At 43.5% G+C, this 27,924-nt stretch overlaps 36 non-coding genes across 36 annotated transcripts; all 36 read left to right on the top strand.

The window, feature by feature from the left end:
* The first annotated feature begins 11,584 nt into the window (after nt 1-11,584).
* On the top strand, nt 11,585-11,703 carry LOC133434442 (5S ribosomal RNA). Its single transcript, XR_009778583.1, has one exon. It is a non-coding gene; the product is annotated as a 5S ribosomal RNA (ribosomal RNA).
* Nucleotides 11,704-11,920: 217 nt separating this feature from the next.
* On the top strand, nt 11,921-12,039 carry LOC133434260 (5S ribosomal RNA). Its single transcript, XR_009778410.1, has one exon. It is a non-coding gene; the product is annotated as a 5S ribosomal RNA (ribosomal RNA).
* A 200-nt stretch (nt 12,040-12,239) lies between these two features.
* On the top strand, nt 12,240-12,358 carry LOC133434312 (5S ribosomal RNA). Its single transcript, XR_009778459.1, has one exon. It is a non-coding gene; the product is annotated as a 5S ribosomal RNA (ribosomal RNA).
* Nucleotides 12,359-12,557: 199 nt separating this feature from the next.
* On the top strand, nt 12,558-12,676 carry LOC133434349 (5S ribosomal RNA). The gene has a single exon (XR_009778495.1). It is a non-coding gene; the product is annotated as a 5S ribosomal RNA (ribosomal RNA).
* A 199-nt stretch (nt 12,677-12,875) lies between these two features.
* Nucleotides 12,876-12,994, top strand: LOC133434348 (5S ribosomal RNA). The gene has a single exon (XR_009778494.1). It is a non-coding gene; the product is annotated as a 5S ribosomal RNA (ribosomal RNA).
* Nucleotides 12,995-13,193: 199 nt separating this feature from the next.
* Nucleotides 13,194-13,312, top strand: LOC133434308 (5S ribosomal RNA). The gene has a single exon (XR_009778456.1). It is a non-coding gene; the product is annotated as a 5S ribosomal RNA (ribosomal RNA).
* A 199-nt stretch (nt 13,313-13,511) lies between these two features.
* On the top strand, nt 13,512-13,630 carry LOC133434503 (5S ribosomal RNA). Its single transcript, XR_009778641.1, has one exon. It is a non-coding gene; the product is annotated as a 5S ribosomal RNA (ribosomal RNA).
* Nucleotides 13,631-13,829: 199 nt separating this feature from the next.
* On the top strand, nt 13,830-13,948 carry LOC133434374 (5S ribosomal RNA). Its single transcript, XR_009778519.1, has one exon. It is a non-coding gene; the product is annotated as a 5S ribosomal RNA (ribosomal RNA).
* Nucleotides 13,949-14,147: 199 nt separating this feature from the next.
* Nucleotides 14,148-14,266, top strand: LOC133434507 (5S ribosomal RNA). Its single transcript, XR_009778645.1, has one exon. It is a non-coding gene; the product is annotated as a 5S ribosomal RNA (ribosomal RNA).
* A 199-nt stretch (nt 14,267-14,465) lies between these two features.
* On the top strand, nt 14,466-14,584 carry LOC133434341 (5S ribosomal RNA). Its single transcript, XR_009778487.1, has one exon. It is a non-coding gene; the product is annotated as a 5S ribosomal RNA (ribosomal RNA).
* Nucleotides 14,585-14,801: 217 nt separating this feature from the next.
* On the top strand, nt 14,802-14,920 carry LOC133434428 (5S ribosomal RNA). Its single transcript, XR_009778571.1, has one exon. It is a non-coding gene; the product is annotated as a 5S ribosomal RNA (ribosomal RNA).
* A 217-nt stretch (nt 14,921-15,137) lies between these two features.
* On the top strand, nt 15,138-15,256 carry LOC133434235 (5S ribosomal RNA). Its single transcript, XR_009778386.1, has one exon. It is a non-coding gene; the product is annotated as a 5S ribosomal RNA (ribosomal RNA).
* A 199-nt stretch (nt 15,257-15,455) lies between these two features.
* On the top strand, nt 15,456-15,574 carry LOC133434441 (5S ribosomal RNA). The gene has a single exon (XR_009778582.1). It is a non-coding gene; the product is annotated as a 5S ribosomal RNA (ribosomal RNA).
* Nucleotides 15,575-15,792: 218 nt separating this feature from the next.
* On the top strand, nt 15,793-15,911 carry LOC133434251 (5S ribosomal RNA). Its single transcript, XR_009778402.1, has one exon. It is a non-coding gene; the product is annotated as a 5S ribosomal RNA (ribosomal RNA).
* A 199-nt stretch (nt 15,912-16,110) lies between these two features.
* LOC133434289 (5S ribosomal RNA) lies at nt 16,111-16,229 on the top strand. The gene has a single exon (XR_009778438.1). It is a non-coding gene; the product is annotated as a 5S ribosomal RNA (ribosomal RNA).
* A 217-nt stretch (nt 16,230-16,446) lies between these two features.
* LOC133434515 (5S ribosomal RNA) lies at nt 16,447-16,565 on the top strand. The gene has a single exon (XR_009778653.1). It is a non-coding gene; the product is annotated as a 5S ribosomal RNA (ribosomal RNA).
* A 216-nt stretch (nt 16,566-16,781) lies between these two features.
* LOC133434261 (5S ribosomal RNA) lies at nt 16,782-16,900 on the top strand. The gene has a single exon (XR_009778411.1). It is a non-coding gene; the product is annotated as a 5S ribosomal RNA (ribosomal RNA).
* Nucleotides 16,901-17,117: 217 nt separating this feature from the next.
* LOC133434284 (5S ribosomal RNA) lies at nt 17,118-17,236 on the top strand. The gene has a single exon (XR_009778433.1). It is a non-coding gene; the product is annotated as a 5S ribosomal RNA (ribosomal RNA).
* Nucleotides 17,237-17,453: 217 nt separating this feature from the next.
* Nucleotides 17,454-17,572, top strand: LOC133434344 (5S ribosomal RNA). Its single transcript, XR_009778490.1, has one exon. It is a non-coding gene; the product is annotated as a 5S ribosomal RNA (ribosomal RNA).
* Nucleotides 17,573-17,770: 198 nt separating this feature from the next.
* On the top strand, nt 17,771-17,889 carry LOC133434444 (5S ribosomal RNA). Its single transcript, XR_009778585.1, has one exon. It is a non-coding gene; the product is annotated as a 5S ribosomal RNA (ribosomal RNA).
* A 199-nt stretch (nt 17,890-18,088) lies between these two features.
* LOC133434224 (5S ribosomal RNA) lies at nt 18,089-18,207 on the top strand. Its single transcript, XR_009778376.1, has one exon. It is a non-coding gene; the product is annotated as a 5S ribosomal RNA (ribosomal RNA).
* A 217-nt stretch (nt 18,208-18,424) lies between these two features.
* On the top strand, nt 18,425-18,543 carry LOC133434249 (5S ribosomal RNA). The gene has a single exon (XR_009778400.1). It is a non-coding gene; the product is annotated as a 5S ribosomal RNA (ribosomal RNA).
* Nucleotides 18,544-18,742: 199 nt separating this feature from the next.
* On the top strand, nt 18,743-18,861 carry LOC133434373 (5S ribosomal RNA). Its single transcript, XR_009778518.1, has one exon. It is a non-coding gene; the product is annotated as a 5S ribosomal RNA (ribosomal RNA).
* A 4,927-nt stretch (nt 18,862-23,788) lies between these two features.
* On the top strand, nt 23,789-23,907 carry LOC133434398 (5S ribosomal RNA). Its single transcript, XR_009778542.1, has one exon. It is a non-coding gene; the product is annotated as a 5S ribosomal RNA (ribosomal RNA).
* A 199-nt stretch (nt 23,908-24,106) lies between these two features.
* LOC133434234 (5S ribosomal RNA) lies at nt 24,107-24,225 on the top strand. The gene has a single exon (XR_009778385.1). It is a non-coding gene; the product is annotated as a 5S ribosomal RNA (ribosomal RNA).
* Nucleotides 24,226-24,424: 199 nt separating this feature from the next.
* Nucleotides 24,425-24,543, top strand: LOC133434340 (5S ribosomal RNA). Its single transcript, XR_009778486.1, has one exon. It is a non-coding gene; the product is annotated as a 5S ribosomal RNA (ribosomal RNA).
* A 216-nt stretch (nt 24,544-24,759) lies between these two features.
* LOC133434305 (5S ribosomal RNA) lies at nt 24,760-24,878 on the top strand. The gene has a single exon (XR_009778453.1). It is a non-coding gene; the product is annotated as a 5S ribosomal RNA (ribosomal RNA).
* Nucleotides 24,879-25,077: 199 nt separating this feature from the next.
* LOC133434334 (5S ribosomal RNA) lies at nt 25,078-25,196 on the top strand. Its single transcript, XR_009778481.1, has one exon. It is a non-coding gene; the product is annotated as a 5S ribosomal RNA (ribosomal RNA).
* Nucleotides 25,197-25,395: 199 nt separating this feature from the next.
* On the top strand, nt 25,396-25,514 carry LOC133434486 (5S ribosomal RNA). Its single transcript, XR_009778625.1, has one exon. It is a non-coding gene; the product is annotated as a 5S ribosomal RNA (ribosomal RNA).
* A 199-nt stretch (nt 25,515-25,713) lies between these two features.
* On the top strand, nt 25,714-25,832 carry LOC133434382 (5S ribosomal RNA). Its single transcript, XR_009778526.1, has one exon. It is a non-coding gene; the product is annotated as a 5S ribosomal RNA (ribosomal RNA).
* A 199-nt stretch (nt 25,833-26,031) lies between these two features.
* Nucleotides 26,032-26,150, top strand: LOC133434510 (5S ribosomal RNA). The gene has a single exon (XR_009778648.1). It is a non-coding gene; the product is annotated as a 5S ribosomal RNA (ribosomal RNA).
* A 199-nt stretch (nt 26,151-26,349) lies between these two features.
* Nucleotides 26,350-26,468, top strand: LOC133434233 (5S ribosomal RNA). Its single transcript, XR_009778384.1, has one exon. It is a non-coding gene; the product is annotated as a 5S ribosomal RNA (ribosomal RNA).
* A 199-nt stretch (nt 26,469-26,667) lies between these two features.
* LOC133434238 (5S ribosomal RNA) lies at nt 26,668-26,786 on the top strand. The gene has a single exon (XR_009778389.1). It is a non-coding gene; the product is annotated as a 5S ribosomal RNA (ribosomal RNA).
* Nucleotides 26,787-27,002: 216 nt separating this feature from the next.
* Nucleotides 27,003-27,121, top strand: LOC133434433 (5S ribosomal RNA). Its single transcript, XR_009778575.1, has one exon. It is a non-coding gene; the product is annotated as a 5S ribosomal RNA (ribosomal RNA).
* Nucleotides 27,122-27,320: 199 nt separating this feature from the next.
* LOC133434397 (5S ribosomal RNA) lies at nt 27,321-27,439 on the top strand. The gene has a single exon (XR_009778541.1). It is a non-coding gene; the product is annotated as a 5S ribosomal RNA (ribosomal RNA).
* Nucleotides 27,440-27,638: 199 nt separating this feature from the next.
* Nucleotides 27,639-27,757, top strand: LOC133434416 (5S ribosomal RNA). The gene has a single exon (XR_009778559.1). It is a non-coding gene; the product is annotated as a 5S ribosomal RNA (ribosomal RNA).
* The last annotated feature ends 167 nt before the right edge of the window (nt 27,758-27,924 follow it).

Here is a 27,924-nt window from a genome sequence, read left to right as displayed (position 1 = left end):
GGAGAAAGGAGTCTATGTAGTTGATTTGAGGGACTCATTTCATTATTGGACTCACCAAACCACTTACAGTGTTTCAGGTACAAAATGACCGTTTCTCGCTGAGAAAATGCCAAAAAGCGGATTTCTGTCATAACATTGATTTACCTTCTGATTTTTTAAGGCAAGCTATTGAAAACGTTAGAAAATTGGAGAAAGGTGTCTATGTAGTTGATTTGAGCGACTCATTTCATTATTGGACTCACCAAACCACTTACAGTGTTTCAGGTACAAAATGACTGTTTCTCGCTGAGAAACTGCCAAAAAGCGGATTTCTGTAATAACATTGTTTTACCTTCTGATTTTTTAAGGCAAGCTATTGAAAACGTTAGAAAATTGGAAAAAGGAGTCTATGTAGTTGATTTGAGAGACTCATTTCATTATTGGACTTACCAAACCACTTACAGTGTTTCAGGTACAAAATGACTGTTTCTCGCTGAGAAAATGCCAAAAAGCGGATTTCTGTCATAACATTGATTTACCTTCTGATTTTTTAAGGCAAGCTATTGAAAACGTCAGAAAATTGGAGAAAGGAGTCTATGTAGTTGATTTGAGGGACTCATTTCATTATTGGACTCAGCAAACCACTTACAGTGTTTCAGGTACAAAATGACCGTTTCTCGCTGAGAAAATGCCAAAAAGCGGATTTCTGTAATAACATTGTTTTACCTTCTGATTTTTTAAGGCAAGCTATTGAAAACGTCAGAAAATTGGAGAAGAGAGTCTATGTAGTCTGATTTGAGAGACTCATTTCATTATTGGACTCACCAAACCACTTACAGTGTTTCAGGTACAAAATGACTGTTTCTCGCTGAGAAAATGCCCAAAAGCGGATTTCTGTCATAACATTGATTTACCTTCTGATTTTTTAAGGCAAGCTATTGAAAACGTTAGAAAATTGGAGAAAGGTGTCTATGTAGTTGATTTGAGCGACTCATTTCATTATTGGACTCACCAAACCACTTACAGTGTTTCAGGTACAAAATGACTGTTTCTCGCTGAGAAAATGCCACAAAGCGGATTTCTGTAATAACATTGATTTACCTTCTGATTTTTTAAGGCAAGCTATTGAAAACGTTAGAAAATTGGAGAAAGGAGTCTATGTAGTTGATTTGAGAGCCTCATTTCATTATTGGACTAACCAAACCACTTACAGTGTTTCAGGTACAAAATGACTGTTTCTCGCTGAGAAATTGCCAAATAGCGGATTTCTGTCATAACATTGATTTACCTTCTGATTTTTTAAGGCAAGCTATTGAAAACATCAGAAAATTGGAGAAAGGAGTGTATGTTGTTGATTTGAGAGACTCATTTCATTATTGGACTCACCAAACCACTTACAGTGTTTCAGGTACAAAATGACTGTTTCTCGCTGAGAAAATGCCAAAAAGCGGATTTCTGTCATAACATTGATTTACCTTCTGATTTTTTAAGGCAAGCTATTGAAAACGTCAGAAAATTGGAGAAAGGAGTCTATGTAGTTGATTTGAGGGACTCATTTCATTATTGGACTCACCAAACCACTTACAGTGTTTCAGGTACAAAATGACCGTTTCTCGCTGAGAAAATTCCAAAAAACGGATTTCTGTAATAACATTGTTTTACCTTCTGATTTTTTAAGGCAAGCTATCGAAAACGTTAGAAAATTGGAAAAAGGAGTCTATGTAGTTGATTTGAGAGACTCATTTCATTATTGGACTCACCAAACCACTTCGAGTGTTTCAGGTACAAAATGACTGTTTCTCGCTGAGAAAATGCAAAAAAGCGGATTTCTGTCATAACATTGATTTACCTTCTGATTTTTTAAGGCAAGCTATTGAAAACGTCAGAAAATTGGAGAAAGGAGTCTATGTAGTTGATTTGAGGGACTCATTTCATTATTGGACTCACCAAACCACTTACAGTGTTTCAGGTACAAAATGACCGTTTCTCGCTGAGAAACTGCCAAAAAGCGGATTTCTGTAATAACATTGTTTTACCTTCTGATTTTTTAAGGCAAGCTATTGAAAACGTTAGAAAATTGGAAAAAGGAGTCTATGTAGTTGATTTGAGAGACTCATTTCATTATTGGACTTACCAAACCACTTACAGTGTTTCAGGTACAAAATGACTGTTTCTCGCTGAGAAAATGCCAAAAAGCGGATTTCTGTAATAACATTGTTTTACCTTCTGATTTTTCAAGGCAAGCTATTGAAAACGTCAGAAAATTGGAGAAGAGAGTCTATGTAGTTTGATTTGAGAGACTCATTTCATTATTGGACTCACCAAACCACTTACAGTGTTTCAGGTACAAAATGACTGTTTCTCGCTGAGAAAATGCCCAAAAGCGGATTTCTGTCATAACATTGATTTACCTTCTGATTTTTTAAGGCAAGCTATTGAAAACGTCAGAAAATTGGAGAAAGGAGTCTATGTAGTTGATTTGAGGGACTCATTTCATTATTGGACTCACCAAACCACTTACAGTGTTTCAGGTACAAAATGACTGTTTCTCGCTGAGAAAATGCCAAAAAGCGGATTTCTGTAATAACATTGTTTTACCTTCTGATTTTTTAAGGCCAGCTATTGAAAACGTCAGAAAATTGGAGAAAGGAGTCTATGTAGTTGATTTGAGGGACTCATTTCATTATTGGACTCACCAAACCACTTACAGTGTTTCAGGTACAAAATGACTGTTTCTCGCTGAGAAAATGCCAAAAAGCGGATTTCTGTAATAACATTGTTTTACCTTCTGATTTTTTAAGGCCAGCTATTGAAAACGTCAGAAAATTGGAGAAAGGAGTCTATGTAGTTGATTTGAGGGACTCATTTCATTATTGGACTCACCAAACCACTTACAGTGTTTCAGGTACAAAATGACCGTTTCTCGCTGAGAAAATGCCAAAAAGCGGATTTCTGTAATAACATTGTTTTACCTTCTGATTTTTTAAGGCCAGCTATTGAAAACGTCAGAAAATTGGAGAAAGGAGTCTATGTAGTTGATTTGAGGGACTCATTTCATTATTGGACTCACCAAACCACTTACAGTGTTTCAGGTACAAAATGACCGTTTCTCGCTGAGAAAATGCTAAAAAGCGGATTTCTGTAATAACATTGTTTTACCTTCTGATTTTTCAAGGCAAGCTATTGAAAACGTCAGAAAATTGGAGAAAGGAGTCTATGTAGTTGATTTGAGAGACTCATTTCATTATTGGACTCACCAAACCACTTACAGTGTTTCAGGTACAAAATGACTGTTTCTCGCTGAGAAATTGCCAAAAAGCGGATTTCTGTCATAACATTGATTTACCTTCTGATTTTTTAAGGCAAGCTATTGAAAACGTTAGAAAATTGGAGAAAGGAGTCTATGTAGTTGATTTGAGAGACTCATTTCATTATTGGACTCACCAAACCACTTACAGTGTTTCAGGTTCAAAATGACTGTTTCTCGCTGAGAAACTGCCAAAAAGCGGATTTCTGTAATAACATTGTTTCAAGTGTCTGAGAGAGCTTAGCAAGGGGCCTCGCATTGACCATTACTTCCTTAGAGGTAGGGCAAATCAGTCGAGTGAAGCCCAGTGGCAGGATATTCACCACAGTCCACAGGGTATCAGAACCCCAGACGAAGCTCAATCAAGCACAGATCCATTTATGAACATCAGCCCAGAGCCCATCCAGCCACAGACAGCAGTAGAGCGGAGGCTGACTGGACGAAAACCTCAAATCTTGTGACCTAAATCCTGTCAGAAAAAGGAGTGGGAAACCACAGACACAGACCTCGTCCACCTTTTAGAAGGTCTGAAAGGGGGTGTGGAGAAAAAACTGGACAAGATCGGAGAGACCATTTATAGCTATGGAGCAGAGAGATTTGGTGTGAAACGTGAGAACTTGCAGACACAGAAGGAACCATCTGCTCATCTCAAGTCCAGGAGACAACAAGAGATTCAGAGACTCGTGAAAGAAAGGAGGTGCCTGAGGAAACAATGGAAGAAGGCCACGGAAGTGGAAAGGAAAGGCCTTGGGGCACTACAGGGCGACATCAAGCAGCGTCTGGCAGCACTGCGAAGAGCAGAATGCCTGAGAAGGCAACATAAGAAGAGAGAGCGAACGAGGACTGCCTTCTACAGACATCCCTATAAATTTGTTAAGGACCTCTTTGTCAGGGAGAAATCTGGGACCCTCAAAGTACCCATAAGAGAACTGGAAGAACATCTTCGGAAGACCTACTCCGACAAACAGAGGCATGTGCCAGCCAGCATTCCAGAGGATATGCCACCCATCCAACCACCTGAGCACCAGATGGAAACAAGGCCCCCCACATGGAGCGAAGTTGAGAGCACAGTAAAACGGGCAAGAACAGCTTCAGCCCCGGGGCCCAACGGCATTCCATACAGGGTGTATAAGAACACGCCAGGCGTCTTGAAATACCTCTGGAAGCTTATGAAAGTGGCATGGGAAAAAGGAATGATACCAAAGGCATGGCGACGGGCAGGAGGGATCCTGATTCCCAAAGAGAAGAATTCCTCAACCATCGAGCAGTTTCGCCAGATCAGCCTTCTCAATGTGGAAGGAAAGATTTTCTTCAGTGTCGTGGCCCGTAGGCTCTCAGCATTCCTGCTGGCGAACAACTTTGTTGACACCTCAGTGCAAAAGGCAGGGATAATTGGGTTCTCAGGTTGCTTGGAACACACAAATGTCATCTGGCACCAAGTACAGGTGGCCAAGAAGGAGAAGAAAGACCTGCATGTGGTGTTTTTAGATCTTGCCAATGCCTTCGGGTCAGTGCCTCATGAGATCTTGTGGACAGCGTTCAACTTCTTTCAAGTGCCAGAGGGCATCACAAGTCTAGTCAAAGCCTACTTCCAGGATCTCCAATTCTGTGTTACAGCACAGGATAGTACAACTGCCTGGCAGCACCTTGAGATAGGCATTATGGCGGGCTGCACCATCTCGCCACTGGTGTTTACAATGGCAATGGAGCTACTTATTCGTGCATCACGATGGGCGGTTGGAGGAGAACGATTGAGAGCGGGCTCCGTCTTCCCCCAATCAGGGCGTACATGGACGACATGACGACAATAACAACAACGGTCGCATGTACCAAACGTCTGCTGGAGAAACTCCGGGGAAACATCAAATGGGCACGAATGGAGATTAAACCCAGCAAATCCCGTAGCATCTCCATTGTCAAAGGTAAGCTCACCAATGCAAGGTTCTATGTGGACGACCAGCCAATCCCAACAGTTCTGGAGAAGCCTATCAAAAGCCTTGGCCGATGGTATAGCGCAGAACTTAAAGACTCTGAGCAGGTGGAACAACTCAGGCAGGATACAATCAGCGGCCTCAAGCAGATTAACAACACTGCTCTCCCTGGAAAATTGAAGCTATGGTGCTTTAAGTTTGGGCTGCTACCTCGCCTCATGTGGCCAATTTCCATCTATGAGGTCACCTTATCTCATGTCAATCGGCTTGAGAGACTGGTGAATGCCCAAGTGAGGAAGTGGCTTGGACTGCCGAGATGCCTTTCCAGCATAGGCCTGTATGGCAATGGAGCGCTCTCCCTTCCAATCTCAAGCCTGGTGGAGGAGTACAAATGTGCCAAAACAAGGGTGGAAATGACTCTTACAGAATCCCGGGACCCATGCGTCAGAGATGCGGCTCCAAACCTGGCAACAGGGAGGAAATGGAAACCATCTGCAGCAGTAGCAGTGGCAAAGACCACCCTCAGACACCGGGATATAGTGGGACGAGTCCAACATGGCAGAGGGGGTCTTGGCCTGGAAGCAACAACACCCGCTTGGCAAAAGGCTACTCCGTCTGAACGGCGACACATGGTGGTTGAGGAGGTGCGCAACCAGGAGGAGGCAGCCAGGTGTGCCAAGGCAGTCTCCCAAGCCCAGCAAGGACGCTGGATGAGGTGGGAGGGTGTGGAGAGGAGGAAAATCACGTGGAATGAGATGTGGAGCATGGAGGCTAATAGGCTCAGCTTCATCATCAGAGCCACTTATGATGTCCTGCCCTCTCCAACCAACCTACATCTCTGGTATGGAGAGGACCCAGCCTGCCTGCAGTGTGCAGCCCCAGCAACCCTCAAACACATCCTGGTGGGTTGCAAGACCAGCCTGACTCAAGGAAGATACACCTGGCGCCATAACCAAGTGTTGAAGGGCTTGGCTGCCGAACTTGAGGACAAGAGGGTCACCATCAACGCCATGCCTTTCAAAACCCAGACCACCCTCCCACGGAAGACAACATTCGTCCGACAAGGGGAGAAACGGAGAACCAAGCCATCACCTCCAAACTCAGGCCCACTGGACACAGCCCGGGATTGGGAAATGCGGGTAGACCTCAGCCAGAGGCTCACTTTCCCGCCAGAAATCGCAGCAACCAACCTGCGCCCAGATTTGGTCCTCTGGTCCAAGTCCTGCCGGCGTGTCTTCATTGTGGAGCTGACTGTCCCGTGGGAGGATAACATCGACGAAGCATTCGAAAGAAAAAGGCTGCGTTATGCTAACCTAGCAGCTGATGCTGAGGCGCGGGGATGGAACGTAAAGGTGTGGCCAGTGGAGGTTGGCTGCCGAGGCTTTGTAGCCAGGTCCACCACACGGCTCCTGAAGGAAGTTGGGATCAGAGGACAGGCCCAGCGGAAGGCAATAAAATAACTTGCCAAAGCAGCCGAACAGAGCAGTCACTGGCTGTGGCTGAAACGGAGGGATGCAACATGGGCTGTTTGATGACCACGGGGTGCCACCATATGACACACACCCAGGTCTGATCAGCCTGTGGCAGGCCAACCTTGGAAGAGGGTGTATTGTGTTAAGAGGCCGAAACACCTGATGAAGACAAGGCACACAACTGATGACGTGTAGATTTGGTGGTGCCCCGCGATCCTGTCCAAACTCCACCCCACAGTCATGTCCGATAGGAGTTATCGTGCTGATATATTTTAGGGATATTAACAGCTAGTCCTATTAAGAATCCTACCTTCTGATTTTTTAAGGCAAGCTATTGAAAACGTCAGAAAATTGGAGAAAGGAGTCTATGTAGTTGATTTGAGGGACTCATTTCATTATTGGACTCACCAAACCACTTACAGTGTTTCAGGTACAAAATGACCGTTTCTCGCTGAGAAAATGCCAAAAAGCGGATTTCTGTAATAACATTGTTTTACCTTCTGATTTTTTAAGGCAAACTATTGAAAACGTTAGAAAATTGGAAAAAGGAGTCTATGTAGTTGATTTGAGAGACTCATTTCATTATTGGACTCACCAAACCACTTACAGTGTTTCAGGTACAAAATGACTGTTTCTCGCTGAGAAAATGCAAAAAAGCGGATTTCTGTCATAACATTGATTTACCTTCTGATTTTTTAAGGCAAGCTATTGAAAACGTCAGAAAATTGGAGAAAGGAGTCTATGTAGTTGATTTGAGGGACTCATTTCATTATTGGACTCACCAAACCACTTACAGTGTTTCAGGTACAAAATGACCGTTTCTCGCTGAGAAAATGCCAAAAAGCGGATTTCTTTCATAACATTGTTTTACCTTCTGATTTTTTAAGGCAAGCTATTGAAAACGTTAGAAAATTGGAGAAAGGTGTCTATGTAGTTGATTTGAGCGACTCATTTCATTATTGGACTCACCAAACCACTTACAGTGTTTCAGGTACAAAATGACCGTTTCTCGCTGAGAAAATGCCAAAAAGCGGATTTCTGTCATAACATTGATTTACCTTCTGATTTTTTAAGGCAAGCTATTGAAAACGTTAGAAAATTGGAGAAAGGTGTCTATGTAGTTGATTTGAGCGACTCATTTCATTATTGGACTCACCAAACCACTTACAGTGTTTCAGGTACAAAATGACTGTTTCTCGCTGAGAAAATGCCAAAAAGCGGATTTCTGTCATAACATTGTTTTACCTTCTGATTTTTTAAGGCAAGCTATTGAAAACTTAGAAAATTGGAAAAAGGAGTCTATGTAGTTGATTTGAGAGACTCATTTCATTATTGGACTCACCAAACCACTTACAGTGTTTCAGGTACAAAATGACTGTTTCTCGCTGAGAAAATGCAAAAAAGCGGATTTCTGTCATAACATTGATTTAACTTCTGATTTTTTAAGGCAAGCTATTGAAAACGTTAGAAAATTGGAGAAAGGTGTCTATGTAGTTGATTTGAGCGACTCATTTCATTATTGGACTCACCAAACCACTTACAGTGTTTCAGGTACAAAATGACTGTTTCTCGCTGAGAAAATGCCAAAAAGCGGATTTCTGTCATAACATTGATTTACCTTCTGATTTTTCAAGGCAAGCTATTGAAAACGTCAGAAAATTGGAGAAAGGAGTCTATATAGTTGATTTGAGCGACTCATTCCATTATTGGACTCACCAAACCACTTACAGTGTTTCAGGTACAAAATGACTGTTTCTCGCTGAGAAAATGCCAAAAAGCAGATTTCTGTCATAACATTGATTTACCTTCTGATTTTTTAAGGCAAGCTATTGAAAACGTTAGAAAATTGGAGAAAGGTGTCTATGTATTTGATTTGAGAGACTCATTTCATTATTGGACTCACCAAACCACTTACAGTGTTTCAGGTACAAAATGACTGTTTCTCGCTGAGAAACTGCCAAAAAGCGGATTTCTGTCATAACATTGATTTACCTTCTGATTTTTTAAGGCAAGCTATTGAAAACGTCAGAAAATTGGAGAAAATAGTCTATGTAGTTTGATTTCAGAGACTCATTTCATTATTGGACTCACCAAACCACTTACAGTGTTTCAGGTACAAAATGACTGTTTCTCGCTGAGAAAATGCCAAAAAGGGGATTTCTGTCATAACATTGATTTACCTTCTGATTTTTTAAGGCAAGCTATTGAAAACGTCAGAAAATTGGAGAAAGGAGTCTATGTAGTTGATTTTAGGGACTCATTTCATTATTGGACTCACCAAACCACTTACAGTGTTTCAGGTACAAAATGACCGTTTCTCGCTGAGAAAATGCCAAAAAGCGGATTTCTGTAATAACATTGTTTTACCTTCTGATTTTTTAAGGCAAAGCTATTGAAAACGTTAGAAAATTGGAAAAAGGAATCTATGTAGTTGATTTGAGAGACTCATTTCATTATTGGACTCACCAAACCACTTACAGTGTTTCAGGTACAAAATGACTGTTTCTCGCTGAGAAAATGCCAAAAAGCGGATTTCTGTCATTACATTGATTTACCTTCTGATTTTTTTAAGGCAAGCTATTGAAAACGTCAGAAAATTGGAGAAAGGAGTCTATGTAGTTGATTTGAGGGACTCACTTCATTATTGGACTCACCAAACCACTTACAGTGTTTCAGGTACAAAATGACCGTTTCTCGCTGAGAAAATGCCAAAAAGCGGATTTCTGTAATAACATTGTTTTACCTTCTGATTTTTTAAGGCAAGCTATTGAAAACGTTAGAAAATTGGAAAAAGGAGTCTATGTAGTTGATTTGAGAGACTCATTTCATTATTGGACTCACCAAACCACTTACAGTGTTTCAGGTACAAAATGACTGTTTCTCGCTGAGAAAATGCCAAAAAGCGGATTTCTGTCATAACATTGATTTACCTTCTGATTTTTCAAGGCAAGCTATTGAAAACGTCAGAAAATTGGAGAAAGGAGTCTATGTAGTTGATTTGAGAGACTCATTTCATTATTGGACTCACCAAACCACTTACAGTGTTTCAGGTACAAAATGACCGTTTCTCGCTGAGAAAATGCCAAAAAGCGGATTTCTGTAATAACATTGTTTTACCTTCTGATTTTTTAAGGCAAGCTATTGAAAACGTCAGAAAATTGGAGAAAGGCGTCTATGTAGTTGATATGAGGGACTCATTTCATTATTGGACTCACCAAACCACTTACAGTGTTTCAGTTACAAAATGACTGTTTCTCGCTGAGAAAATGCCAAAAAGCGGATTTCTGTCATAACATTGATTTACCTTCTGATTTTTTAAGGCAAGCTATTGAAAACGTCAGAAAATTGGATAAAGAAGTCTATGTAGTTGATTTGAGGGACTCATTTCATTATTGGACTCACCAAACCACTTACAGTGTTTCAGGTACAAAATGACCGTTTCTCGCTGAGAAAATGCCAAAAAGCGGATTTCTGTCATAACATTGATTTACCTTCTGATTTTTCAAGGCAAGCTATTGAAAATGTCAGAAAATTGGAGAAAGGAGTCTATGTAGTTGATTTGAGAGACTCATTTCATTATTGGACTCACCAAACCACACACACACACACACACATACACACAGCTGTGATAAATGTCACGCAAAAACCAGCCTCCCTGTCTTACTGGGGCAAGATCTTTCCACAGAAAGAGGGGAGGAAAATTTGGGAAAGGTGGAAATTGAAGGGAAACAGCATTGAGGCTGAAGATAACGACTTCAAAATAAGACACAATAAAATATTTACAAAAGTGATTTTGCACCAATTCGACAGGGAGGTTAGTAGGGATTGTGATATCTGCGGTTTATTCCCGGAGACTCTGCTACACATGTATGACGTGTGTCCTGAGCTGACCGGTTTTCTGGGCGCGTTGAAAAAATGTTTGGTCGATAAATTGGGAATGGTGTGGGACGGGAGGGATTCGTGGGAGTTTTTTCTTTTGTTTGGGGAATGGGAACACAGTAAGGTGAAGAATGTAGCCTTATGTAAATTCCTATTAAGCCATGCCCGATGGGCTATAAAGACACGCAGGAACATAGCACACTTCGAACAAAGAGTTGTTGAAATTTGGCCCATATTCCAAAATATAGTGAAAAATCAAATTACATTTCGTTTAATTCATGGAGACGAGAAATTTGAACGGTCTTTTGTGGAAAATGGTAATCTTCTGTCCCTGGGCAGGGATAAAATAATTATATGGAAATGGTGAAGGGGTTGTGCGGTTGTTGGCGGTGTCATGTATGTGATTAAGTGGGATTGTAAATAGCTAGGAGTACATGGTGATTAGGAGCTCGTAGAGTGAGAACTGTGTGCAGTTGATAGGAATTTTCTGTGTGTTAATTTTGCTAAATGGGTGATGTTTTGTTCTTTAAACATGACTGTGTAATCATGGAGGTTTTTATTTTGGGAGCTCGAATGTAATATTTTGTTTTTTCTTTCTTTGATGGGAAAAAGAGACCCAATTGTTGTTATACGGTATGATGAAAATATTTGTTTTCAAAGCAAAATGTAAACAAAAGTATATTTTTTAAATGTAAAATATATTTTCACAATAAAAGACAAAAAAAAAAAATCTCGTCTGATCTCGGAAGCTAAGCAGGGTCGGGCCTGGTTAGTACTTGGATGGGAGACCGCCTGGGAATACCAGGTGCTGTAAGCTTTTTCAACCAGCAGAGAGCGCTCTCGCTTAATCTACCCACACATATTTCAACGTGGTAACAGCGACAGCTCACGTCCTAAAGTGTTTTGCACATGGTTAAGGCACTTTAACTCCAACAAATAAAACCAACAAATCAATGACTTATATTCTATGACTTATCTTCAACTCCATATAAGAGGTATTTCAAGCTGCAGCTTCTGCTTACGGCCATACCAGCCTGGATGCGCCCGAACTCGTCTGATCTCGGAAGCTAAGCAGGGTCGGGCATGGTTAGTACTTGGATGGGAGACCACCTGGGAATACCAGGTGCTGTAAGCATTTTCAACCAGCAGAGAGCGCCCTCGCTTAATCTACCCACACATATTTCAACGTGGTAACAGCGACAGCTCACGTCCTAAAGTGTTTTGCACATGGTTAAGGCACTTTAACTCCAACAAATAAGCGCTTCTAAATTATTATCACCAACAAATCAATGACTTATATTATATGACTTATCTTCAACTCCATATAAGAGGTATTTCAAGCTCCAGCTTCTGCTTACGGCCATACCAGCCTGGATGCGCCCGATCTCGTCTGATCTCGGAAGCTAAGCAGGGTCGGGCCTGGTTAGTACTTGGATGGGAGACCGACTGGGAATACCAGGTGCTGTAAGCTTTTTCAACCAGCAGAGAACGCTCTCGCTTAATCTACCCACACATATTTCAACGTGGTAACAGCGACAGCTCACGTCCTAAAGTGTTTTGCACATGGTTAAGGCACTTTAATTCCAAACAAATAAAACCAACAAATCAATGACTTACATTCTATGACTTATCTTCAACTCCATATAAGAGGTATTTCAAGCTGCAGCTTCTGCTTACGGCCATACCAGCCTGGATGCGCCCGATCTCGTCTGATCTCGGAAGCTAAGCAGGGTCGGGCCTGGTTAGTACTTGGATGGAAGACCGCCTGGGAATACCAGGTGCTGTAAGCATTTTCAACCAGCAGAGAGCGCTCTCGCTTAATCTACCCACACATATTTCAACGTGGTAACAGCGACAGCTCCTGTCCTAAAGTGTTTTGCACATGGTTAAGGCACTTTAACTCCAATAAATAAAACCAACAAATCAATGACTTATATTCTATGACTTATCTTCAACTCCATATAAGAGGTATTTCAAGCTGCAGCTTCTGCTTACGGCCATACCAGCCTGGATGCGCCCGATCTCGTCTGATCTCGGAAGCTAAGCAGGGTCGGGCCTAGTTAGTACTCGGATGGGAGACCGCCTGGGAATACCAGGTGCTGTAAGCTTTTTCAACCAGCAGAGAACGCTCTCGCTTAATCTACCCACACATATTTCAACGTGGTAACAGCGACAGCTCACGTCCTAAAGTGTTTTGCACATGGTTAAGGCACTTTAACTCCAACAAATAAAACCAACAAATCAATGACTTATATTCTATGACTTATCTTCAACTCCATATAAGAGGTATTTCAAGCTGCAGCTTCTGCTTACGGCCATACCAGCCTGGATGCGCCCGATCTCGTCTGATCTCGGAAGCTAAGCAGGGTCGGGCCTAGTTAGTACTCGGATGGGAGACCGCCTGGGAATACCAGGTGCTGTAAGCTTTTTCAACCAGCAGAGAGCGCTCTCGCTTAATCTACCCACACATATTTCAACGTGGTAACAGCAACAGCTCACGTCCTAAAGTGTTTTGCACATGGTTAAGGCACTTTAACTCCAACAAATAAAACCAACAAATCAATGACTTATATTCTATGACTTATCTTCAACTCCATATAAGAGGTATTATAAGCTGCACCTTCTGCTTACGGCCATACCAGCCTGGATGCGCCCGATCTCGTCTGATCTCGGAAGCTAAGCAGGGTCGGGCCTGGTTAGTACTTGGATGGGAGACCGCCTGGGAATAGCAGGTGCTGTAAGCTTTTTCAACCAGCAGAGAACGCTCTCGCTTAATCTACCCACACATATTTCAACGTGGTAACAGCGACAGCTCCTGTCCTAAAGTGTTTTGCACATGGTTAAGGCACTTTAACTCCAATAAATAAAACCAACAAATCAATGACTTATATTCTATGACTTATCTTCAACTCCATATAAGAGGTATTTCAAGCTGCAGCTTCTGCTTACGGGCATACCAGCCTGGATGCGCCCGATCTCGTCTGATCTCGGAAGCTAAGCAGGGCCGGGCCTAGTTAGTACTCGGATGGGAGACCGCCTGGGAATACCAGGTGCTGTAAGCTTTTTCAACCAGCAGAGAACGCTCTCGCTTAATCTACCCACACATATTTCAACGTGGTAACAGCGACAGCTCACGTCCTAAAGTGTTTTGCACATGGTTAAGGCACTTTAACTCCAACAAATAAAACCAACAAATCAATGACTTATATTCTATGACTTATCTTCAACTCCATATAAGAGGTATTTCAAGCTGCAGCTTCTGCTTACGGCCATACCAGCCTGGATGCGCCCAATCTCGTCTGATCTCGGAAGCTAAGCAGGGTCGGGCCTGGTTAGTACTTGGATGGGAGACCGCCTGGGAATACCAGGTGCTGTAAGCTTTTTCAACCAGCAGAGAGCTCTCTCGCTTAATCTACCCACACATATTTCAACGTGGAAACAGCGACAGCTCACGTCCTAAAGTGTTTTGCACATGGTTAAGGCACTTTAACTCCAACAAATAAAACCAACAAATCAATGACTTATATTCTATGACTTATCTTCAACTCCATATAAGAGGTATTTCAAGCTGCAGCTTCAACTTAAGGCCATACCAGCCTGGATGCGCCCGATCTCGTCTGATCTCGGAAGATAAGCAGGGTCGGGCCTGGTTAGTACTTGGATGGGAGACCGCCTGGGAATACCAGGTGCTGTAAGCTTTTTCAACCAGCAGAGGGCACTCTCGCTTAATCTAACCACACATATTTCAACGTGGTAACAGCGACAGCTCACGTCCTAAAGTGTTTTGCACATGGTTAAGGCACTTTAACTCCAACAAATAAAACCAACAAATCAATGACTTATATTCTATGACTTATCTTCAACTCCATATAAGAAGTATTTCAAGCTGCAGCTTCTGCTTACGGCCATACCAGCCTGGATGCGCCCGATCTCGTCTGATCTCGGAAGCTAAGCAGGGTCGGGCCTGGTTAGTACTTGGATGGGAGACCGCCTGGAAATACCAGGTGCTGTAAGCATTTTCAACCAGCAGAGAGCGCTCACGCTTAATCTACCCACACATATTTCAACGTGGTAACAGCGACAGCTCACGTCCAAAAGTGTTTTTCACATGGTTAAGGCACTTTAACTCCAACAAATAAGCGCTTCTCAATTATTATCACCAACAAATCAATGACTTATATTATATGACTTATCTTCAACTCCAAATAAGAGGTATTTCAAGCAGCAGCTTCTGCTCACGGCCATACCAGCCTGGATGCGCCCGATCTCGTCTGATCTCGGAAGCTAAGCAGGGTCGGGCCTGCTTAGTACTTGGATGGGAGACCACCTGGGAATACCAGGTGCTGTAAGCTTTTTCAACCAGCAGAGAGCGCTCTCGCTTAATCTACCCACACATATTTCAACGTGGTAACAGCGACAGCTCACGTCCAAAATTGTTTTTTACATGGTTAAGGCACTTTAACTCCAACAAATAAGCGCTTCTAAATTATTATCACCAACAAATCAATGACTTATATTATATGACTTATCTTCAACTCCATATCAGAGGTATTTCAAGCAGCAACTTCTGCTTACGGCCATACCAGCCTGGATGCGCCCGATCTCGTCTGATCTCGGAAGCTAAGCAGGGTCGGGCCTGGTTAGTACTTGGATGGGAGACCGCCTGGGAATACCAGGTGCTGTAAGCATTTTCAACCAGCAGAGAGCGCTCTCGCTTAATCTACCCACACATATTTCAACGTGGTAACAGCGACAGCTCACGTCCTAAAGTGTTTTGCACATGGTTAAGGCACTTTAACTCCAACAAATAAAACCAACAAATCAATGACTTATATTCTATGACTTATCTTCAGCTCCATATAAGAGATATTTCAAGCTGCAGCTTCTGCTTACGGCCATACCAGCCTGGATGCGCCCGATCTCGTCTCATCTCGGAAGCTAAGCAGGGTCGGGCCTGGTTAGTACTTGGATGGGAGACCGCCTGGGAATACCAGGTGCTGTAAGCTTTTTCAACCAGCAGAGAGCGCTCTCGCTTAATCTACCCACACATATTTCAACGTGGTAACAGCGAAAGCTCACGTCCTAAAGTGTTTTGCACATGGTTAAAGGCACTTTAACTCCAACAAATAAGCGCTTCTAAATTATTATCACCAACAAATCAATGACTTGTATTATATGACTTATCTTCAACTCCATATAAGAAGTATTTCAAGCTGCAGCTTCAGCTTACGGCCATACCAGCCTGGATGCGCCCGATCTCGTCTGATCTCGGAAGCTAAGCAGGATCGGGCCTGGTTAGTACTTGGATGGGAGACCGCCTGGGAATACCAGGTGCTGTAAGCTTTTTCAACCAGCAGAGAGCGCTCTCGCTTAATCTACCCACACATATTTCAACGTGGTAAGAGCGACAGCTCACGTCCTAAAGTGTTTTGCACATGGTTAAGGCACTTTAACTCCAACAAACAAAACCAACAAATCAATGACTTATATTCTATGACTTATCTTCAACTCCATATCAGAGGTATTTCAAGCTGCAGCTTCTGCTTACGGCCATACCAGCCTGGATGCGCCCGATCTCGTCTGATCTCGGAAGCTAAGCAGGGTCGGGCCTGGTTAGTACTTGGATGGGAGACCGCCTGGGAATACCAGGTGCTGTAAACTTTTTCAACCAGCAGAGAGCGCTCTCGCTTAATCTACCCACACATATTTCAACGTGGTAACAGCGACAGCTCACGTCCTAAAGTGTTTTTCACATGGTTAAGGCACTTTAACTCCAACAAATAAGCGCTTCTAAATTATTATCACCAACAAATCAATGACTTATATTATATGACTTATCTTCAACTCCATATAAGAGGTATTTCAAGCAGCAGCTTCTGCTTACGGCCATACCAGCCTGGATGCGCCCGATCTCGTCTGATCTCGGAAGCTAAGCAGGGTCGGGACTGGTTAGTTCTTGGATGGGAGACCGCCTGGGAATACCAGGTGCTGTAAGCATTTTCAACCAGCAGAGAGCGCTCTCGCTTAATCTACCCACACATATTTCAACGATGTAACAGCGACAGCTCACGTCCTAAAGTGTTTTGCACATGGTTAAGGCACTTTAACTCCAACAAATAAGCGCTTCTAAATTATTATCACCAACAAATCAATGACTTGTATTATATACTTATCTTCAACTCCATATAAGAAGTATTTCAAGCTGCAGCTTCAGCTTACGGCCATACCAGCCTGGATGCGCCCGATCTCGTCTGATCTCGGAAGCTAAGCAGGGTCGGGCCTGTTTAGTACTTGGATGGGAGACCGCCTGGGAATACCAGGTGCTGTAAGCTTTTTCAACCAGAAGAGAGCGCTCTCGCTTAATCTACCCACACATATTTCAACGTGGTAACAGCGACAGCTCACGTCCTAAAGTGTTTTGCACATGGTTAAGGCACTTTAACTCCAACAAATAAGCGCTTCTAAATTATTATCACCAACAAATCAATGACTTATATTATATGACTTATCTTCAACTCCATATAAGAGGTATTTCAAGCTGCAGCTTCAGCTTACGGCCATACCAGCCTGGATGCGCCCGATCTCGTCTGATCTCGGAAGCTAAGCAGGGTCGGGCCTGGTTAGTACTTGGAAGGGAGACCGCCTGGGAATACCAGGTGCTGTAAGCTTTTTCAACCAGCAGAGAACGCTCTCGCTTAATCTACCCACACATATTTCAACGTGGTAACAGCGACAGCTCACGTCCTAAAGTGTTTTGCACATGGTTAAGGCACTTTAACTCCAACAAATAAGCGCTTCTAAATTATTATCACCAACAAATCAATGACTTATATTATATGACTTATCTTCAACTCCATATAAGAGGTATTTCAAGCTGCAGCTTCAGCTTACGGCCATACCAGCCTGGATGCGCCCGATCTCGTCTGATCTCGGAAGCTAAGCAGGGTCGGGCCTGGTTAGTACTTGGATGGGAGACTGCCTGGGAATATCAGGTGCTGTAAGCTTTTTCAACCAGCAGAGAGCGCTCTCGCTTAATCTACCCACAAATATTTAAACCGGTAACAGCAACAGCTCACGTCCTAAAGTGTTTTGCACATGGTTAAGGCACTTTAACTCCAACAAATAAAACCAACAAATCAATGACTTATATTCTATGACTTATCTTCAACTCCATATAAGAGGTATTTCAAGCAGCAGATTCTGCTTACGGCCATACCAGCCTGGATGCGCCCGATCTCGTCTGATCTCGGAAGCTAAGCAGGGTAGGGCCTGGTTAGTACTTGGATGGGAGACCGCCTGGGAATACCAGGTGCTGTAAGCTTTTTCAACCAGCAGAGAACGCTCTCGCTTAATCTACCCACACATATTTCAACGTGGTAACAGCGACAGCTCACGTCCTAAAGTGTTTTGCACATGGTTAAGGCACTTTAACTCCAACAAATAAAACCAACAAATCAATTACTTATATTCTATGACTTATCTTCAACTCCATATCAGAGGTATTTCAAGCTGCAGCTTCTGCTTACGGCCATACCAGCCTGGATGCGCCCGATCTCGTCTGATCTCGGAAGCTAAGCAGGGTCGGGCCTGGTTAGTACTTGGATGGGAGACCGCCTGGGAATACCAGGTGCTGTAAGCTTTTTCAACCAGCAGAGAGCGCTCTCGCTTAATCTACCCACACATATTTCAACGTGGTAACAGCGACAGCTCACGTCCTAAAGTGTTTTGCACATGGTTAAGGCACTTTAACTCCAACAAATAAGTGCTTCTAAATTATTATCACCAACAAATCAATGACTTATATTCTATGACTTATCTTCAACTCCATATAAGAGGTATTTCAAGCTGCAGCTTCTGCTTACGGCCATACCAGCCTGGATGCGCCCGATCTCGTCTGATCTCGGAAGCTAAGCAGGGTCGGGCCTGGTTAGTACTTGAATGGGAGACCGCCTGGGAATACCAGGTGCTGTAAGCTTTTTCAACCAGCAGAGAGCGCTCTCGCTTAATCTACCCACACATATTTCAACGTGGTAACAGCGACAGCTCACGTCCTAAAGTGTTTTGCACATGGTTAAGGCACTTTAACTCCAACAAATAAAACCAACAAATCAATTACTTATATTCTATGACTTATCTTCAACTCCATATCAGAGGTATTTCAAGCTGCAGCTTCTGCTTACGGCCATACCAGCCTGGATGCGCCCAATCTCGTCTGATCTCGGAAGCTAAGCAGGGTCGGGCCTGGTTAGTACTTGGATGGGAGACCGCCTGGGAATACCAGGTGCTGTAAGCTTTTTCAACCAGCAGAGAACGCTCTCGCTTAATCTACCCACACATAATTCAACGTGGTAACAGCGACAGCTCACGTCCTAAAGTGTTTTTCACATGGTTAAGGCACTTTAACTCCAACAAATAAGCGCTTCTAAATTATTATCACCAACAAATCAATGACTTATATTATATGACTTATCTTCAACTCCATATAAGAGGTATTTCAAGCCGCAGCTTCTGCTTACGGCCATACCAGCCTGGAAGCGAGCGAGCTGGCAGCTGGCGCTCTCGCAGCCAGAGCAGCGTCGAGACGAGAAGAAGGATAAAAGAAAGAAGGAAGACTTCGCGGGAGGTGAGCGCTGAACTCACAGACTTGTGTGAGGGTACTAAAACAAAGAAATTGATGAAAGAGGGGGGAGGGAAGGGAGAGGGATGACATGGATAAATGATTTGGATGACAGCAGTGTTTGGACTTTTCCTTTTTCATTTATCCTCAATGTTGAGCGGCCTGCACATAATTTCGCAGAATGCGAACGGACTGAAGAACCCAGACAAACTGGAAAAAATGTTGAATATATGTGCAGCGGATATTATTTGCATACAGGAGACGCACTGGGATGGACGGATGATCGACACCTGTAAGGCAATGTGGAAGGGCTCGGTGTATGCGAGCAGGACAGATGACAATGTGGGGGGGGTGGCAATTTTGTTGAAGGAGGGGCTAAAATCAAGTCTCGTGCAAAATGACAATGGGGGGAGGTTTATAAAGATTTTGTTTGAATTTAGAGGAGTTTCTTTTTCGTTAGCAAATGTTTATGCACCAAATGACTCGAGGGAGAGAGGACTCTTTTTCCAGAAGTACGAAGGCTTTATGGGGACCAGTGATTTTGTGTTGGGGGATTTTAATGTCAAGATGAGTAGATTAGACATCAGGGACAGTGGGAAATTTCGAAATGATGCCTCAAGAGGAATACTGAGTGAAATAATGAGGAAGTATCATATGTGGGACGTGTGGAGGCAGAAGAATCCTGAGGGGAAAGTGTTCTCCAGAACACAAATGTCGAATGAATGTTTGAAACAGAGCCGTATTGATTTAATTTTGATAAAAGAAAAGTATTATGATTTGGTCATGAATATGGAATATAAGGTTACGTGTCTCAGTGACCACACAACGGTACATCTTGAACTGGGTAGGAGGGAGGGGGGTAAGGGAGGGGGTTTGTGGCATTTCAATGCCAAACTACTGGAGGATGGTGACTTTAAAAAAAGAATGAAAGAGATTATTCAGCATGACAGCTCACAATGGTTGAATGGTGGGGAGGTGTTAGAGGGATGGGAAAATTTAAAGAAAAGAATCAGGAAGATAAGTATGAAACACGCAGCAAGGAGGAATTTCAAAAAGAAAGAGAGAGAAAAGTTCCTTAGAAGAGAAATCACACGTTTAAATGCTGCCGAGGTTATAAGTGAAGAAGCTGTGGTGAGCTGTCATGCTGAACTAAAGGAGATAGAGAGAATGAAATGTGAAGGTGCGATTGTGCGGAGCAGGGCGAGATATGCCGTAGAGGGGGAAAGGAACACTGGTTTTTTTTTGAGGATGGAGAAACAGAAACAACAGAAATGTTTTATCAGGGGAGTAAGGACTGAGGGGGGTGGGTTGAAGACAGACCTAGTGGGGATTTTGGGAGGTGTGCATGATTTTTACGGGAGGATGTTTACTAGCGAGGGAGTGGATGAGAGAGTGATGAAAGATGTGCTGGAGAGTGTGACTGTGAGTGTAACAGAAGAGGAGAGGGATGAATGTGACAGTGACATCACAGCAGAGGAAATAGAACAGGCAATTGCTGCTTTGAGTATGAATAGGAGTCCTGGTAGTGATGGCCTAACAGCCAATTTCTACAAAGCGTTTAAAGAACTGATGGGGCCGATTTTACATGCAGTTTTTAGAGAAATGGAAAGACGCCAGACAGTACCAGAATCATTCACAATGGGGATAATTACTCTGATCTTCAAGAAGGGGCAGGCTGATGATCTGGGGAACTACAGGCCAATCACACTACTGAATACAGACTACAAGGTGTTAATGAAAGTTTTTGCAAACAGACTAAAATATACTTTAAAATCAATCGTTCCAATAACACAAGCCTACAGTGTGCCGGATAGGGATATTGCAGACACAATTCTGAATATTAAAGGGATGGTGGAATATTTGAGGGCATCGGGAGAGGAGGGGATTATGTTGGCTTTAGATTTTAATAAAGCGTTTGATAGGGTGGAGCACGATTTTATGTGGGGAGTTCTAGAGCGGGTGGGATATGGTGAGAGGTTTAGAGGATGGTTAAAATTGATGTACAGACATGCGGTGGGGAGGGTGAAAGTGAATGGTGTTTTAACGGAAGTCTTCAAATTAGGGAGGTCAGTTAGGCAGGGGTGTCCGATGTCAGCACTCTTATACACGGTGGTGGCAGAGCCCTTGGCATGTATGATTAAAAGGGATGGAGAAATAAGAGGGATTGAGGTACAAGGTGGGGGTGGTCTTAGTAAAATACAGCAATACGCGGATGACACAACGATGACTGTAAGGGATATGGCAAGTATAAAAAGGGTGGTGGAATTGGTGGAAATATATGGGAAGGCATCAGGTGCAAGAATAAATATGTTAAAGTCAGAAATCATGTTTTTAAATGGGGTAGTGGCAAGTGGGGGAGTACCATTCAAGGTACAGGAGCACAGGATGAAGGTTCTCGGGATATATGTGGGGATGGAGGGGGAGAGGGTGAGGGATGAAACATGGTCAGAGGTACTGAATAAAATACAGAGGGTGCTGAATTTTTGGAAGCTGAGGCGACTGACGGTTAAAGGGCGGGTGGTGGTGGTGAATAGTCTTTTGTTTTCAAAAATGGTTTATGTAATGGAGGTGCTAGAAGTGCCAGAATGGGTGGTGAAGAAATTGAATGAACTGATGGGGGGTTTTATATGGGGTGGGAAGAAAAGTAGAATAGCGAGAGCAACCTTGATTGGGGGGTATGAGCAGGGAGGTTTGAAATTAGTTGACATAGAGAGCAAAAAGAAGGCTTTAAGAATAAAACGGGGGAGGGCTTTCTTGTATGGGGAGGGAGAGCACTGCTGGAAGAAGGTGATGGGGTTTTTTTTAAAGAGGAAGCTGGGAAATGAGTTTGCAATGCTAATGCAGACAAACGCTTACCTGACGGCAGGACTCCCGCAGTTCTATAGAGAGATCCTGGCTGCACAGGCAGAGCTGCTGAAAAACGCGAGGTGGGACTGCACAGATCTGGAGACCATTAGAGAGGTGCCATTGTTTGGCAACGGGAACATCAAACATGAAGGACAGCCACTAAAGCCAAAATACTTTGTGGAAGCGGGACTCATGCAAATAAAACATGTCATGTATGAAGTGGTGCCAGGTTTTTTGTCGGCTACAGCCATTTACGAATGTGTGCATGAATACAATGATAGAATAAGTTTAGAGCAGGTAAGGAAGGACTACGAATTAGTGAAACAGAGCATACCGGGAAGGTGGAGGGAGAAAATAGACACAGAGGTGGTAGTGAATAGGACCGGGAGGGTACCGATGTTGTATATAGAGAGGGGGGGGGAATGGGTGACTTTGGAGGGAGTGAAAGTGAAACAGCTATACAGAATGTTTGTGAAACAGGTGGTGAAACTCCCGGCTTCCCTGGAGAACTGGTGCAGGGCAGATGGGACTCTGAACATAAAACAAGTGTGGGGGAAATGGAAGATTAAAGAAAACAGCATTGAAGCCGAGGATAATGATTTTAAACTACGACATAGGAAGATTTTTACGAATGTGGTCATGCACCAGTTTGACAGGGAGGTCGGGAGGATGTGTGATGTCTGTAAGGAGAAGGATGAGGATATTAGACACATGTATGTGGAGTGCGTGAGATTACGGCCGTTTTTTAAGAGACTGAAAACCTGTATGGTGGACAAGTTGAACATGGAATGGGAGATGGAGGATGGGTGGGACAAATTTGTGTTATTTGGGATTTGGGAGAAGAGCAGGGTGGAAAATAGTGGGCTGTGCAAATTTTTACTGAGCCATGCACGGTGGGCCATCAAAGCCAGAAGGAATGTGGCTCGGTTTGAAGGGAGGGTGGCACCGATTTGGGTGTTTTTCAAGGGCTTAGTGAAAAAACAGATTAATTATAAATACATCTGTGGGATTGAAGGTTTCGCCCCTCTCTTTTTGAGGGGGAACACGCTGGTGTCTGTGGACGAGAGGGAGAGATTGGTATGGGATTGGGGGGGAGGGGGTGGAGGGATTGGGGGAGCGGAAGTGAGTGATTGAAGGTTTTCTTCCATGTGATAAGGGGTATGGGGTATGTGTTGTACTGTTTTGTTTTTTTTTGCTGGTTTGTTACATGGTTTTTTGTGTATTTTTGCACATGCGTGTATAGAGATATATGTTTGAAGTTTGTAATATTATAAGTTGTTTTTTTGTTTTTTTTTGTTTTTTTTTGTTGTTGAAATAGGAGAGTATAAAAAAGTGAAGAGAGGGCTTTGTGTAAAAGTAGCAGAAAAATTGTTTTATTTTTTGTCTGGTATGCAGGAATGTATATAAAATATATTTTTTAACGAAAATGTATTTTCATAATAAAAGACAAAAAAAAAAAGAAGCGCCCGATCTCGTCTGATCTCGGAAGCTAAGCAGGGTCGGACCTGGTTAGTACTTGGATGGGAGACCGCCTGGGAATACCAGGTGCTGTAAGCTTTTTCAACCAGCAGAGAGCGCTCTCGCTTAATCTACCCACACATATTTCAACGTGGTAAGAGCGACAGCTCACGTCCTAAAGTGTTTTGCACATGGTTAAGGCACTTTAACTCCAACAAATAAAACCAACAAATCAATAACTTATATTCTATGACTTATCTTCAACTCCATATAAGAGGTATTTCAAGCTGCAGCTTCTGCTTACGGCCATACCAGCCTGGATGCGCCCGATCTCGTCTGATATCGGAAGCTAAGCAGGGTCGGGCCTGGTTAGTACTTGGATGGGAGACCGTCTGGGAATACCAGGTGCTGTAAGCTTTTTCAACCAGCAGAGAGCGCTCTCGCTTAATCTACCCACACATATTTCAACGTGGTAACAGCGACAGCTCACGTCCTGAAGTGTTTTGCACATGGTTAAGGCACTTTAACTCCAACAAATAAAACCAACAAATCAATGACTTATATTCTATGACTTATCTTCAACTCCATATAAGAGGTATTTCAAGCTGCAGCTTCAGCTTACGGCCATACCAGCCTGGATGCGCCCGATCTCGTCTGATCTCGGAAGCTAAGCAGGGTCGGGCCTGGTTAGTACTTGGATGGGAGACCGCCTGGGAATACCAGGTGCTGTAAGCATTTTCAACCAGCAGAGAGCGCTCTCGCTTAATCTACCCACACATATTTCAACGTGGTAACAGTGACAGCTCACGTCCTAAAGTGTTTTGCACATGGTTAAGGCACTTTAACTCCAACAAATAAATCCAACAAATCAATGACTTATATTCTATGACTTATCTTCAACTCCATATAAGAGGTATTTCAAGCTGCAGCTTCTGCTTACGGCCATACCAGCCTGGATGCGCCCGATCTCGTGTGATCTCGGTAGCTAAGCAGGGTCGGGCCTGGTTAGTACTTGGATGGGAGACCGCCTGGGAATACCAGGTGCTGTAAGCTTTTTCAACCAGCAGAGAGCGCTCTCGCTTAATCTACCCACACATATTTCAACGTGGTAACAGCGACAGCTCACGTCCTAAAGTGTTTTGCACATGGTTAAGGCACTTTAACTCCAACAAATATGCGCTTCTAAATTATTATCACCAACAAATCAATGACTTTTTTGTATGACTTATCTTCAACTCCATATAAGAGGTATTTCAAGCTGCAGCTTCAGCTTACGGCCATACCAGCCTGGATGCGCCCGATCTCGTCTGATCTTGGAAGCTAAGCAGGGTCGGGCCTGGTTAGTACTTGGATGGGAGACCGCCTGGGAATACCAGGTGCTGTAAGCTTTTTCAACCAGCAGAGAGCGCTCTCGCTTAATCTACCCACACATATTTCAACGTGGTAAGGGCGACAGCTCACGTCCTAAAGTGTTTTGCACATGGTTAAGGCACTTTAACTCCAACAAATAAAACCAACAAATCAATGACTTATATTCTATGACTTATCTTCAACTCCATATCAGAGGTATTTCAAGCTGCAGCTTCTGCTTACGGCCATACCAGCCTGGATGCGCCAGATCTCGTCTGATCTCGGAAGCTAAGCAGGGTCGGGCCTGGTTAGTACTTGGATGGGAGACCGCCTGGGAATACCAGGTGCTGTAAGCTTTTTCAACCAGCAGAGAACGCTCTCGCTTAATCTACCCACACATATTTCAACGTGGTAACAGCGACAGCTCACGTCCTAAAGTGTTTTGCACATGGTTAAGGCACTTTAACTCCAACAAATAAAACCAACAAATCAATGACTTATATTCTATGCCTTATCTTCAACTCCATATAAGAGGTATTTCAAGCTGCACCTTCTGCTTACGGCCATACCAGCCTGGATGCGCCCGATCTCGTCTGATCTCGGAAGCTAAGCAGGGTCGGGCCTGGTTAGCACTTGGATGGGAGACCGCCTGGGAATAGCAGGTGCTGTAAGCTTTTTCAACCAGCAGAGAACGCTCTCGCTTAATCTACCCACACATATTTCAACGTGGTAACAGCGACAGCTCACGTCCTAAAGTGTTTTGCACATGGTTAAGGCACTTTAACTCCAACAAATAAAACCAACAAATCAATGACTTATATTCTATGACTTATCTTCAACTCCATATAAGAGGTATTTCAAGCTGCAGCTTCTGCTTACGGCCATACCAGCCTGGATGCGCCCGATCTCGTCTGATCTCGGAAGCCAAGCAGGGTTGGGCCTGGTTAGTACTTGGATGGGAGACCGCCTGGAAATACCAGGTGCTGTAAGCTTTTTCAACCAGCAGAGAACGCTCTCGCTTAATCTACCCACACATATTTCAACGTGGTAACAGCGACAGCTCACGTCCTAAAGTGTTTTGCACATGGTTAAGGCACTTTAACTCCAACAAATAAAACCAACAAATCAATAACTTATATTCTATGACTTATCTTCAACTCCATATAAGAGGTATTTCAAGCTGCAGCTTCTGCTTACGGCCATACCAGCCTGGATGCGCCCGATCTCGTCTGATATCGGAAGCTAAGCAGGGTCGGGCCTGGTTAGTACTTGGATGAGAGACCGTCTGGGAATACCAGGTGCTGTAAGCTTTTTCAACCAGCAGAGAGCGCTCTCGCTTAATCTACCCACACATATTTCAACGTGGTAACAGCGACAGCTCACGTCCTGAAGTGTTTTGCACATGGTTAAGGCACTTTAACTCCAACAAATAAAACCAACAAATCAATGACTTATATTCTATGACTTATCTTCAACTCCATATAAGAGGTATTTCAAGCTGCAGCTTCAGCTTACGGCCATACCAGCCTGGATGCGCCCGATCTCGTCTGATCTCGGAAGCTAAGCAGGGTCGGGCCTGGTTAGTACTTGGATGGGAGACCGCCTGGGAATACCAGGTGCTGTAAGCATTTTCAACCAGCAGAGAGCGCTCTCGCTTAATCTACCCACACATATTTCAACGTGGTAACAGTGACAGCTCACGTCCTAAAGTGTTTTGCACATGGTTAAGGCACTTTAACTCCAACAAATAAAACCAACAAATCAATGACTTATATTCTATGACTTATCTTCAACTCCATATAAGAGGTATTTCAAGCTGCAGCTTCTGCTTACGGCCATACCAGCCTGGATGCGCCCGATCTCGTCTGATCTCGGTAGTTAAGCAGGGTCGGGCCTGGTTAGTACTTGGATGGGAGACCGCCTGGGAATACCAGGTGCTGTAAGCTTTTTCAACCAGCAGAGAGCGCTCTCGCTTAATCTACCCACACATATTTCAACGTGGTAACAGCGACAGCTCACGTCCTAAAGTGTTTTGCACATGGTTAAGGCACTTTAACTCCAACAAATATGCGCTTCTAAATTATTATCACCAACAAATCAATGACTTTTTTGTATGACTTATCTTCAACTCCATATAAGAGGTATTTCAAGCTGCAGCTTCAGCTTACGGCCATACCAGCCTGGATGCGCCCGATCTTGTCTGATCTTGGAAGCTAAGCAGGGTCGGGCCTGGTTAGTACTTGGATGGGAGACCGCCTGGGAATACCAGGTGCTGTAAGCTTTTTCAACCAGCAGAGAGCGCTCTCGCTTAATCTACCCACACATATTTCAACGTGGTAAGAGCGACAGCTCACGTCCTAAAGTGTTTTGCACATGGTTAAGGCACTTTAACTCCAACAAATAAAACCAACAAATCAATAACTTATATTCTATGACTTATCTTCAACTCCATATAAGAGGTATTTCAAGCTGCAGCTTCTGCTTACGGCCATACCAGCCTGGATGCGCCCGATCTCGTCTGATATCGGAAGCTAAGCAGGGTCGGGCCTGGTTAGTACTTGGATGGGAGACCGTCTGGGAATACCAGGTGCTGTAAGCTTTTTCAACCAGCAGAGAGCGCTCTCGCTTAATCTACCCACACATATTTCAACGTGGTAACAGCGACAGCTCACGTCCTGAAGTGTTTTGCACATGGTTAAGGCACTTTAACTCCAACAAATAAAACCAACAAATCAATGACTTATATTCTATGACTTATCTTCAACTCCATATAAGAGGTATTTCAAGCTGCAGCTTCAGCTTACGGCCATACCAGCCTGGATGCGCCCGATCTCGTCTGATCTCGGAAGCTAAGCAGGGTCGGGCCTGGTTAGTACTTGGATGGGAGACGGCCTGGGAATACCAGGTGCTGTAAGCATTTTCAACCAGCAGAGAGCGCTCTCGCTTAATCTACCCACACATATTTCAACGTGGTAACAGTGACAGCTCACGTCCTAAAGTGTTTTGCACATGGTTAAGGCACTTTAACTCCAACAAATAAAACATACAAATCAATGACTTATATTCTATGACTTATCTTCAACT

This window comes from Cololabis saira, unplaced genomic scaffold (assembly GCF_033807715.1).
Source record: "Cololabis saira isolate AMF1-May2022 unplaced genomic scaffold, fColSai1.1 scf046, whole genome shotgun sequence".
NCBI classification, from domain to species: domain Eukaryota; kingdom Metazoa; phylum Chordata; class Actinopteri; order Beloniformes; family Belonidae; genus Cololabis; species Cololabis saira.
This window is presented reverse-complemented; position numbering and strand designations above follow the sequence as displayed.